Raw genomic sequence first — 12,612 nt, forward strand, 5'->3', positions numbered from 1 at the left:
TTGATGTTTGATAATTGAGGGGTAAATCACCTGGTTTATACTCTCTTCATGTGTACACTACAACTTTTTAAAGAGATCATAGAATATATTTTCATTTTTATAACATTTTCTATATATGTAGCTTTCTATACTTTCCCCCAGTGTATTGATTAGTTATTTCTGAAGTCTGAAAAATACCACTCAATTAAATAGAGAGGTGACTCTCCCTTCCCCTGTCGTTTCTGAATTTAATCTGTTCCTTGTGTTCACATAGTTTTCTGCAAGTTGAGTTTCATATTTCATTGGTATGACTCTAGCTCATAGAACAAGAGGTTTAAGTTTTTTTGGGTGGGGCAGAGGGGAGTAGGAGCTTAGCAATCCTAAAAAAAAAAAATTTTTTTTTACCACTTCTTCTTTTTATTCCAATGAATGTAGATACTCTGAAATTTTCATTGTCTTATTTGTGAAAATACGTTTGAAGACTTCTCCTCAGTTTTCATTCTGAACACCTGTGTTACTCTGAACAGAAATCAAGACAGCCTTAGGGCGTGTCTATTCAAAATATCCATGTACCTGCTGGGTGATCAGAACTTGTAAGGATGGACAGTTAAAACCTACAAATGTGAGAAATCTTTGTAAATACAAGACACTGCTGTTATGGAAAGGAATAGATCGCTTCATGAAAGTCTGGTGTGTTATACTTCCAGTGTCTGTTCAAATTCTATTGGGCTGTTTTGAGGAAAAAGGTGCATGGCATTATAGGATCATTAACCATAGAGTATCTTAAACATCTTGGGTAGGAACTGGATAACTATCAGTTTACCATATTGGCAGTCTAAATGTTTTTGTCATGCCTGTATTAAATACATTTACAGAAACAATTAGAGTCCAGCTAGTAGCCTTAAAATATGTGACCAGATTAACCAAAGCAGACTTAGATTTAGGTAAATGAAAAATGTTTCTCTACAAATCAATGTTTGTTTTTTTTTTCCTCCCAAAGAAACACAACATAGCTCTAATGAACAGTTCTAAGATCAGGTAGCACAAATAAATTTAAGCAGAGAAACTTAAAGTAATGAACTATGGCTGAGATCCTTAGCACACACTAACCTCAACTCACATTAACCTCAACTTTGAATAAACTGATATGTATCTTTCTGTACATGTCGAACACATCACTGTTAAAGTAACAGTATAGATAATTTTATTAGCATATTGGCTGAGCACTTGAGCACAGATCATTAGAAAGTGTATTGTTTTCTTGTTTGTTATTAAAATTTACATTGCTTTAAAATACTCAAAAGGCAAGGGCATGTCCCCTTAAGATATCTACCTAAGAGTGTTACACCTTTGGGAATCTTTTACGTTTGTTAATTCAGAGAAGGAACGAGAGGGAAACCTAAATGAAATTTCAAGAAACAAGCTTATTGGATATATTACCTAGTCTATTTCTGGATTGCAAATCTCCCGCCCTCTCTGAGTTATCTCATTGTCAGATAAGAAAATAGAATAGGATCGATGAAGAGACAGGCTCCCAGTCTGGCTTTTCGATTTTTCACTCAAGCCAAAAGGAGCAAAGGGCGTGGAGTTAGGGACCCTTTCCCAGCGTGCTTGCGGGAGAGCGAACCTCTGGCTGCCGCTGGCAGCAGAGCGTCTGCCAGCTGCAACAGGGACCAGGTCTCGCTGACCGCTGCCCACCTCGCCTGGCAACCTCCACACCCACATGAAACCGCCAGTGTGGCAGCCAGTCATTGCACGGTTTCCTGTGCACAAAGCTTAAGGAGCCCCCGAATAGAAAGGACTCCTGAGCCCAGAGCAGGGCTGGAGGTGGTTGGTTGATGGGACTGGTCTCTCTGGGGGTCTGCGAGCGCTAGTTAGTCCCTCCACCTCTCGCACCCTGGCCGCAGATTTATGCCCTGAAATCCGCCTCCCTCCCGGAGACACAGACGTGCGCGCACACACACAAACTCTCACTCACGCACACCCACATTGCCTCTGCCCCCCACCCTCCCCACCCCCGGCAGAACCGTAGAGACTGGTCCGTGCTCTGCCTCAACTTTCCCGGCTGAGCTTGCCTCACGAGGTACCCGAGCCTCCGCGCCCTCGCTGGGCGCCCTCCAGAGGGACACGTTCTCCTCTGGGCCCCTTACCTCGCACCAACTCCTGGCAGGGACTGGAGCTGACCGCGGTGGCAGCAGCGGCGGCTGAGCCTGCACCCGGGCTCTGGTTCATGCTTGGTCCTTCTCATCCGACACAAAAGAGGTAGCTTGCTGGCTTTGTCTTTTCCCAATCCAAGGGAGAACTTATTTTGCCCCCGAAATGGCCAACTTGTGCGCGTTGCTTCCTGTCACAGTGCCCCTTGCCCCCGCCCCCTCCCGGCTGTGCGCTGGACCACTGCCCGGTGGCGGAGCATCCAGGCTTCCGAGTCAGTGGGGAGTGGGAAAAGGGAGGGTGGGAGGAGAATAGAGGGAGGAGGTTGGGAAAAGGGGGGACCTAGTGGTCTTCCATGGAGGGGAGGGGAGCAGTTCCCAGCAGAGTCCCTCTCCTCCTCTTTACAGACAAACCCACTTCCCAGGCTTGGAAGCAACTTTGCTTCACCTTGGCCGGGCTGAAACCTTCACATATAACTGGTACTCTCGGCAGAGGCACGGACCTTCTGGCATTCTCTCCTCATTTTCTCTTTCTCCTTTCCTCCGTCTCTCGTTCTCCCTTTCCTCCCCCTCCCCCTTCCTCCCTCCCTCAATAGGGGTGTATCTGCAGAGTCTTCAGTGAGCCAGGGTACCTAGACGAGAGGATTATTGTACAGAAAGCCAGTCGATTTTGCTGGCTGCTTCACCTCTCTGTTTGAAATCCTTAGGCACTGCATGAAAAGGGTGGGGAATTTCGGAGGGGTGGGGTGAAGGGGATTCGGGCGGCAGGGAGGTGGGGGCTCTAACTTTGAAGCTCGGCTAGAGCTCTTGGCCTGCGGGAGAACCGGGACTAACAGTCAGCCCTGGAACAACTCTCCTGTGGTCCCCTACGACCGGAGGACTGCATGCTGGAGGAGAAAGAGAGGGAGCGAGCTTGGGAGGCCGGTGTGCAGCTCTGCCCCACACACCGCTCAAATGCACATTGCGAGCCCCTGGAGAGGGCTTGTGCAGAACAATCTCTGGGTCAGGCGGGCGGGGGACACTCCTGTTTCCTAGCAACCCTCATCAATCTTCTTGGGATAGCTCCCTCTGAAGGAATTTGATTGGACAGCCCCTGGAGGGAAGCCACGCCCATTCAAGAATGCTGGGCTGCTGCTTTTTCGCATTCTCCCAAATTTCTTGGGTGGAATAAGATTAGAGGGGAGTGCTGTATAATCTTCCTTCTTATCCTCCGATGCTGCTACATCGCCTGCTTGCGGGACCCTCCTACCCGCGACATTAGTCCTCTAGTTCAATCTGTGTTTAGCAGACACAATGCTCTCTACAGAACCTCTTCTTTCTTCTTAAAATTAAATAAATAAAAACCTTAAATCGGTGACGTAGGCACAAAAGAGAAAAAGGCACACGGAAATAGCTTTAATAGGCTCTGAGATGCAAATAAAATCCTAAAGGTAAAATTCCAGGCATCTTCCTATGTTTAGAAACGCGTTGTGCTTAATTTCAAAATCAAAACTTCACTGTCATTAATTTTTGCACCTTGGTATATTCACTTTATGTTAACCAAAGACTGAGTTATATATAGCCAGAGAAAATTAAACTTAATGCTTTTATGCTACACTTATTCTTTAATATTTAATGTTAACTTGTTTAACAACTGTCTTCTTTTGTAACCTAGCCAGGAACATTTAAACTACAGAAACAATTTTACCACTGATTTTTTTAGAGAGCCAAGGATATTTAGAAGACACGTGTGCTTATTTATATATTCCACTGTGAACATCACTAAAACTAGAAACTTGAATATATTAAAAATTAAAATGTTATTAAATAGTAAAACTCTGAAAATGCTAGAAGTTCCTCTTCCAACACCATTCTTTCTGAAATGCAAGAGCAGTGCCAAAATAGAAGCAAAATCACTCTTCCTTCGTATTTCATTACTACTATCTCACCATGAACACATTAGACTTTCATAAGAGAGGATTTTCACAATGTCTTTCCAGTAGACAACTGTACATCAAGGAGCAATGACACAATGATCTATTCACTGCAAGGGCTTCCAATAACCACAAAGTCAAGTTGGGAGCTTTTTTTTTTTTTGCCCCTAGAATGTTCCAGAAGATACCCTTTTGCCTTTCCAAGAGTTTATCAGAATCAGCTGAAATTGGGAGAAGTAGAAGAGATCTGATATTTTTATCTCTTTAAAAAAGAAAAGTAGCTGTGTTTGCACAAAAGACAGCACTGATGTATGGATGGAACTGCATCGCCATAGCTGATTTCTAAGCTGTTTAAGACCCTAGGGTTGGTGATGTGTAGAGACTGAAATACCAAAGCAAATTATCAATCTGTTATCAGATCTGGGCTTATGGGACACTTTCCCTTTTCCTCTCCCACACACGCACAAAGAATTGATGAATGTAAGGGATTTTCAGCCTGGCAGAAGCATGCTCCCTGAATTTGAATCCCTAAGTGCCATCACTTCCTAGTTTTGTGATCTTGGACAAGTTTCTTAACCTCACTATATCCTAGTTTCATCACCTGTTAAGTGGAAATAATAATTACTCATTCCTCAGAATTGTTTTGAGGATAAGTAAGTACCATATAAGCTGCATGCAACTATTAGTTACTACTATTAGTCTCTAGCTTCTAGTCAGCAAACAGTATCTCAGTAGTTGAGCCATGTATAATATTTAATTGATGGCAATGAGTCATGTACTTTAATTCTTTCTTTTTAATTTAATTTAAATTCATCATTGCCTGGGAACATAGCTTTAACTTTTAATGTTTGTTTGATATGTGGGTGTGTGTGCATGTGCACACATGTGTGGGTGCCCGTGTATGTGCACATGAATGTTTCCAAGTTCCTTTTAGAAGCTTCAAGGGATAGAACTAGAGGACAACTTCTATCTAAGTGGCATGCCCTTAGGAAATGAAATCTCTCCCTTTTCCCATGTCCCCCTAAGTATTCTAGCTGGGCTCTGGTTCCAAATAATGCTAGTCTACTCTTTTAAGTACTTTGGTGTAACATGTTTATCACATCTTTTCAAGTCAAACACACATGTGTTTGGACATCTAGACCACTCTTTCTAGTTGGTATTTTCTTAGCTCAATTTCTACAAATCCATCCATGTTTATTTGAGTGATTAATCATGATATTTCTTCGTGAAATCTATGATCCTTTACAGTTAATGCCCAACTTCTGGCATAATGCCTTTTCAATATGGCTCATAATGCATACCATCCTTCATTCACAAGTGAACGCTGACAGTTGATGTGCTGTCATCATTAATTACAAGTAAAATGTCGTCCATGTCTCCATTTCTGATCCAGGGTTCACTCTCACTAACATTCTTTCTGGAGTGAATGTCCACTGGCTCAATCTAGAAATCAATTTCATTGCTGGTTTCTACTGCCAGTCAGTAGTGTGCTGTTATTTTGATCACATAGAGAGTGTCCAATTTGCCTGGAACATTTCTGCTTTTCATCTATTGGCTGGCTGGGTTCACAGTGCTCACTTTATTTCCCAAAAGTGTCAGGTTTGGGATTAAATTGTATGGCTACCTGAACCCTCTTATCATTTGGCTGATATCTCTTTCCTCAGCCTTCCCTTGTTCCATCTACCATATGACTGTTAAATTCCTCTGTATAACTCTTTTTTCAGAATAGCACTGATCATTTCCAGAGGCCTAATACATAAGTCTCTGTAAATACATAGTACACATATAAAAGTTTAAAAATTTTTTTGCTTATAAATATCCATCTTATTTTTTAACTTCTTTCAAAATGTTTCTCCTTGGACCATCTGTAAATTCTGATTCTAATTACTGTTATAAAATATAAAAATTAAAATATTCTAGCCTTAATTTTGTGTTTTGTGTGTGTGTGTGTGTTTTGTAATTAGGTTTGTTTGTTTGTTTGTTTCTAATGGAGTTACTGGGGATTGAACCTAGGGCCTTGTGTATGCTAAGCATGCACTCTACCACTGAGCTAGACCCTTCCTCCTCTAGCCTTAATTTTGATTGAAACTTCAAGACAAGAGGTGCCAACAACTCCATATTACAAAGCTAGGGTTGCCACTGGCCCTCTGCTGGATTTGTGTGGAGTGTCTTTAAACCATGTGGATTATGAAAGAGTTGAAGTCCAAGAAGCTGAGAGACTAGGAAATTGGAGTCTGAAGAGTTTTTGGTGTGCTCTAAATATGCAGGTAGAAGACTGCGGTGGGGTTATATGCTTTCTCCTCACTTCAGCCCTAGAGAGGGATGTTGCTGCTTCAGGGAAACTTTTGCTGTTTTTCTCTGGAATTAGGGTGGTGTAATAAACTGCTTTTTTAAATTCACAGCAGAAAAATATAAAATGCAACAGTCTGGGGGTAGATCTGTCTCCCAGAGGACTGAGAAAAGAGAGCTGAACTTTGCAGGTAACTGCACTCCCACCCATGATGGGTAGAAGGGCTTCCTTTTCTATATACTACATTGTGGGGTGCAGGGAGGAGTGAGCTCACAGAGCAGGAGATGTGTTTTCTTAGATCATAACCAGAAGGGCTTGGTAGAGGAACTCTGGATGCCCTGTAGACAGTCTACAAAGGGCACGAGATTGGAGCATTGTGATTATGAGGTTGTGCTCTGCACAAATGCTTCTACTTGAAGGGCAAACAAGAGCTGCTCGCCCAGCACTTATATTCAGGGCTGCACCCTCCCACTGACTACAATTTATCAATCTGAATGAGGCCTCTTTCTCCAATTCACATTCAAAGGATTGGGAGAAGCCTGTAAGTGAAATATAGACAACCAGGGCCCTGGGGTAGGGTAGGAAGTGTCCAGTCACAAAACCTCACCAGAATCACATCAATGAGAAATCCCCTAGAGCCCAAGGGTCTTCAAAGAACTGATTAAATTGGGATTAGAAAAGACAGCTTTGAGGCCCTGCTAAACCTAGGAAGAAGCAGTGCTAAATGAGTGCTTGTCATATAGGACTTTTCTTGTCCAGTCATGTCACCTACCTCTGACCTGCTCAACTCATCTCCTGATGGAGGTGCATGGAGGATGAGGATGCAGAGCTGGCTGAGCAGAGAGGGGACAACTAGCCAGGTCCCATCGCAGGCCTCACTCCTGCTCCTGCTGCTCTCCAAGGCTGGGGAGGGGAAGAAGTTGAACTTAGGTGGACGCTGGAATTTTGGTCATTACTCTGCATTGAACCTAATTCTATGTGAGTCTAGTAAATCTAGGTTTTCTTTTTTCTTTTGGTACTAAAGTGAAGGAAGGAATTTTATCTGGGAATAATCTAAAACTCAAAGCACTAGCCTTGAATTACATCCAAGGGGATGGAGAAGAACAAGCCCTATAGGCAAAAAAGAGCAGTGGTAATGGTGAGAAAAGAATAAAATTGTTTTTGTGGTGCTTTATGAACCTCACTTGTTAAGTGTATAAATGATCTGATCAATACTTTGAATTCTTTTGCATTTTTCCCCTCATTCTCACAGGGGCAAAAAAAAAAAAAATCCTTGGATATTTACTATGTGTTTTGTTTTTGTTCTGCATACTGTATAGTTAATGACTGAATTAAAGTTGGTTCTAAACGTGAATGTTCAAATATTAAAATACCTATCACCTACAAGTGGCTTCTTTGGAAGATTTTAATTTTTAGTTATTGAAATAAATAGCAAGAAAATAAAGTAAATTAAACTAAAAAGTAAATATAAAATTAGTAGATTCTTTGAAAATACTCATCACAAGAAACTGAAATACTTTCTTTCCTATTAAACTGGAAGTTTCACTGTGGCTGAGTATTTCCCATTAGATGCTGGTACTTATGGAAGTAATGAGTGTGTGGAGGGTGGGGGCTTGGAGAAGACTGGCTCAGTAGACACTTGTTGAATGAATGAATGAACCTTTAAAGATTAAAAGATCGTATTGACTTTTATAGTCGAGTAAACTGAGTCCTGGATATCACATGTGTTCCCAGATTTCTATTTAAGAGGAGTTTAGAATTGTTATTGTGGTTCACTAATCTGGTTCATTGGTTGGTAATCTAGTTCACTCACTTTATCAGAGGGGTGGATGTTTGCATAATCACTTGTCTATCTCAAATTCCTGAAACTTCATGACATGTTATAAAGCTTAATAGGCATCTGATGAATAAAAGATTAAATGGTTGGAAGACCTTCCTAGGGGTTTTGTCTCAATTCTGTATTTTCATGGCAGCAAATTGTTTTTAGTGTTAGGTTTCTGTAAAATAATTTTTTGGGGGGTAGGCAGGGATAATAGGATCAGATGAAGTTTATGAGCTTTTCAGGAGAACAAAAGCCTCTGGGCATAGCCAGTGCTTGGAGGAGTTAATTTATACAGATTATGTGTGGTTAGGATCACTGCTTTTACTCTGGATTCATGACTCCAGCCTAAATAAATGATGCAAAGCACAAATGCTAAAGGAGTTCAGAAGAAGGAAAAGGTCGACTGGTTTACCTTTTCACCTGTAAATTTAATCCCAGAGGTTTGGGCAAAGGTTTACATTGTACATTTTAGATAAAACATATGATGAAGTTATTTATTTTGGTTTTATGTTGATTATTTCCTTCCTGAAAATTCAAATCTATTTTTCATACCTGGAAGCAATGATATACTGAATGAGTCATCCCTAAATCAGCCATTCAGTACAGAGCAAGGTCCAGTTAGTTATGTGTGTGTGTGTATGTATGTATGTATGTAAGTATTTGAGTAACATTCATTGGAAACTATCAAGTGCCTAACACTATGCCAAGTGCCTAGGATACCAAAGATATAGTTAGGGCCCCTGACCTTGATGATTTCACTTCTGATAATGGTGAACAGAAATGTGAACAAATCAATAAAAATACAATGTGATGAAATATATAAGAGAGGTCCTTTAGGAAGGAGAGTGACCTGGTGGAAACGGCCACTATATATTAATCAGAGCTCATGGCCTTTGAATGTGATGACCCAGGGTGAGAGCCTACTGCTCCACAAGTTCTCTATTTTGAAATGCAGATGTTTGAGAAAGGGGAGTATATCAGTTGGAAATGCCTTTTGGCTGCAATTAACACATTGCCCAATAAACATTGGATTAAACAAATGGTGCTCTTCGAGTTTATTTCCACATATCAAGACTATAGAAATAGGCAGTTTTGGTATGGCTTCAGTGGCTCAGTGTTGTTAGAGCCAGCATTTCTGTCTTTTCCTTCTTCGTGTTGCAATATTGCTGCTCCAGCTCCAGCTATCACATCACTCTCTCAGGAAGCAAGAATAAGCAGGATCAGCAGGGTAACCTCTATTTACTCTGTGTATCAAGGATGCATGATCTCTCTCAGAACTACATAGTAATATTATCATTTATGTCTAACTGGCTAGACCTTTTCATATGCCTGCCCCTAGCTACATATTATGTTGGAAAGGTATATAATTCTCTTTTCCAGTCTTTTTAGTGTAAGACATAAAGAAAGAGGGTAAATGGGATTGGCAGTTGGGTCAACCAGCCAACAGTGTCTGGCTCAGGGAGTAATTTCACCTCTTCCCTATAAAACCATTTCTATGCTGGAGATAGTGTTCCAGCGTATACTCTAATTTTTGACTTGAAATTGGGGGACATGAATAGATCTTCTATGGAAGGGAAAATTTTTGTAGTTGCTTATTGAGGGCATTCCTTCCGTGGTCTTTTACAGGCTATGGCTAAGTGACTTTTGGGGGCCAAGGTCAACTGTAGTTCCTAGTCTTAATTACCCTAATACCTGGCTCATTCTTAATCTGAAAGCAGTATAGAACATTTAAGATTCTTGGGGCCTAAAAGTACATGTCCCTTTAAAGAAAATCCTAAATTGCTATGGAAACTATTCGTGTTGATAGGTATATGTACAAATTCCAAACAACTATGTCCTCAGAGCTATTTGGGAGGATGTTCAGTAAATATTAAATATATTTAAGTGCATAAAAAAAAAAGTTTAGTGTTGACTCTTGAAGCATGAATGTTGTGCACTGAGGTGTACCTTTAGTGTCTCTTTTCTGGGAATTCATTCAATAATAAATATTTATTAAGGGCCCACTCCATGCCAGGCAATGTGCTATATGCTGGGTATGCAGGATAGATTAGTTCAATACAGCTCTTGGTGTTAGGGAGCAGATAGCCAGAAAAATGCTTTCAATCAATATAAACTTTATTTTTAGGAGTGTTCCAAGCATAGCCCTTATGACCACAGGAGATGTCACAAGCTCTCAGTATTGTATTTCAGGTTATTTTACTGTGATTCACAATATTCTGCTTAAAAGTTTATTTTACCTTGCTACTTTGGAAAGATTCTTTTCATTGAAAAACGAAAGCAAACAAACAAAAACTTTCTCCCCCTACCCTTTCCTCCTTTAACCTTTCATGTGTTAGAACAATATTTAATACAGGTTCATAAACAAATTCATTTTTTAAATGTGAAAGACCATGTACTTACTAGGGAAAACTTTTCCGTAAGGAAGATCGTGGTCCTGAATAATAAAGGATTTTTTCCTTTGTCTGATTTAGTATGAGGACACATTAAGAGAGGAAAGTTTCTAGGAGGAGAGACCACACAAATGTAAACCTAAGATGTTAAGATTTGCTGTCATTTCTCGTCCAGAAGAATAAAATTAATTCAATATTTCAGGAGAGTTTTTTTTTCTCAGGCAAAACATATTTTGCTGGAATTATCTTAGCAATGGAGTCAAAGCTTTAATTAGGCAATTGTTTCTGTTCTCTGGTATAGTTTTGTAGCGGAGATTCTGTCACTGAGGGCATGACACTTAATGTCAAATTAGTAGTAGCATCTGCAAATAAAAAATAACCCTTACTGTTCAAATTAGAATCTCTTAGACTAAAAAGAAGGGTTGGGTTAAATTTCTGGGGGAAATGTTTATTAAAATTATGTGTTACAAACCTTTACTTTTATGATTCATAATGTTTTCCTAAAGCATAATTATTTTGATTCTGAAAGTTGTAGAATTAATATGCTCTTATTAATAGCAATGATTAGAATGTAGTGAAAGGTGGTGGTGCTTAAGGTCTGCAGGGAAGAAAGTGCAAATCCCTTTAGCTGCCTTGAATGAATTGCTTTTGCTCCTGAGTTTATGCCTCCACTCATAAAGTTGCTCTTGCCCATCCTGACTCTTGCCTATCTATACTCTAAGGGTATGATTTCCCAAATGGTTGTTGGAGGATGTTCGGGGGATCCTCTCTGGCACAGACCAGAGAATAGCTAATAGGAACAATGAAAGGCTCACCAAGAAATCAGCTAATCCAGTGCTTCTCGAATTTTTTTTCTGTCCAGAATGCATGGTGATGTCTGTTCCAGCCGGTTTTCATTCTTGACAGTGTATCTCAAGTTCTGAAGTTTGTTGTCTGCTGTAACTCAGTTCCTTTTCCTTCCACTGAGGAACTATTGGAATGCAGGTGAGTACTGGAATGAACTATTGAATATTTTAGTATTCCACATATTGACTGTTCCAACAATGACTATTGGAGTGAACTGTTGGAATGCAGGTGAGTAAGAGTGACTTTATTCTTGGAGCACACTTTTCTTTGACACTGAAAGTAAAACCTTCAGGTGAAGTAAAACTTCCAAAAAGCTTGTCACTTTATCATAGGATAAAACTTTCTGTCTTTCTTCAGAAGCCCCTCCATGTTTACATTATTGACATTTTCCCTTTGAATAGCACTTTTGGGTTTTCAAAAATGCTTTCATGTCTACATTTTTACCTAGATTTAAACTCCTTGAGTTTTTTTAAAAAAATCTATTATTCATATTTTCTAAGTGAGGAAACTAAGGCTAAGAAAAGTTAAGTAACTTATTTTAGGTCATATAGCAAATAAGTGAGTAAAGCCAGAACTTCAATCAAGCTAACTGGTTTTTAATCTAGTGTGTATCCCAATATCCTCCCCTGCCTTTCATTACTCCTTACTCACTGGAGGATGCTTTTCTGCTTCACCCATCCCACCACAGTTATGTATGCTCACAGGTACTCTGCGTTTAAGTTGTTCCTTATACACCTAACCTTCAGTCCCCTTCAAAATTCTGCTGAGTTTATCTCTTTCACAGGCTTTTAATCTTTACTAGCTTTGCCACGTGTGAAAAGTAAACTATCCCTACTAAGGGCTTAACCAAGTAATGATTTCCTCTCCCAGGTAAGTTTTAGTTTTAAGGAGTGATGCCATGACTGAGGGTTTCAGATACTTTGCAAGTATCTAAAAAGATTATAAACCTATTGTAACTATAATGATTGGAAGTATGGTAGTGCTAGATCTCTGTATAATTTAAATTTAAATGATTAAGCCAAAATCTTAAGAGAATTTTTTGGTTAATATCTATAATCTCCTCCTGCCCCCATGATCCAATCAACTTCCCAGTGAACTATGAGGAAAGGTACAGTGTCCACTTGTTCAGGGTTCTTTGCCTGGAACCTAGCACAGTGTCTGGAACATATTTGTTGAATGAATGAATGAACTTCAACAAACAATATTGCCAACAACGTGCTTG

At 40.1% G+C, this 12,612-nt stretch overlaps 1 protein-coding gene and 1 long non-coding RNA gene across 3 annotated transcripts in view; one reads left to right on the top strand and one right to left on the bottom strand.

Annotated features, from left to right (window-relative positions):
• Positions 1 to 3,073, bottom strand: part of GRM3 (glutamate metabotropic receptor 3) — a 207,442-nt gene extending 204,369 nt beyond the window's left edge. The window contains exon 1 of one of the 2 annotated variants that reach the window (XM_010977994.3): positions 2,130 to 3,073. The gene's annotated coding sequence lies outside the window, so the exon portion shown is untranslated. The remainder of the gene's footprint in view (positions 1 to 2,129) is intronic. The other variant, XM_064487614.1, reaches the window with a different exon arrangement.
• Positions 3,074 to 11,425: 8,352 nt separating this feature from the next.
• LOC105087350 (uncharacterized) overlaps positions 11,426 to 12,612 on the top strand; it is a 210,582-nt gene continuing 209,395 nt past the window's right edge. The window contains exon 1 of the long non-coding RNA XR_004137749.2: positions 11,426 to 11,528. This is a non-coding gene — a long non-coding RNA (uncharacterized LOC105087350). The remainder of the gene's footprint in view (positions 11,529 to 12,612) is intronic.

Source organism: Camelus dromedarius, chromosome 7 (assembly GCF_036321535.1).
Source record: "Camelus dromedarius isolate mCamDro1 chromosome 7, mCamDro1.pat, whole genome shotgun sequence".
Lineage (NCBI taxonomy): Eukaryota > Metazoa > Chordata > Mammalia > Artiodactyla > Camelidae > Camelus > Camelus dromedarius.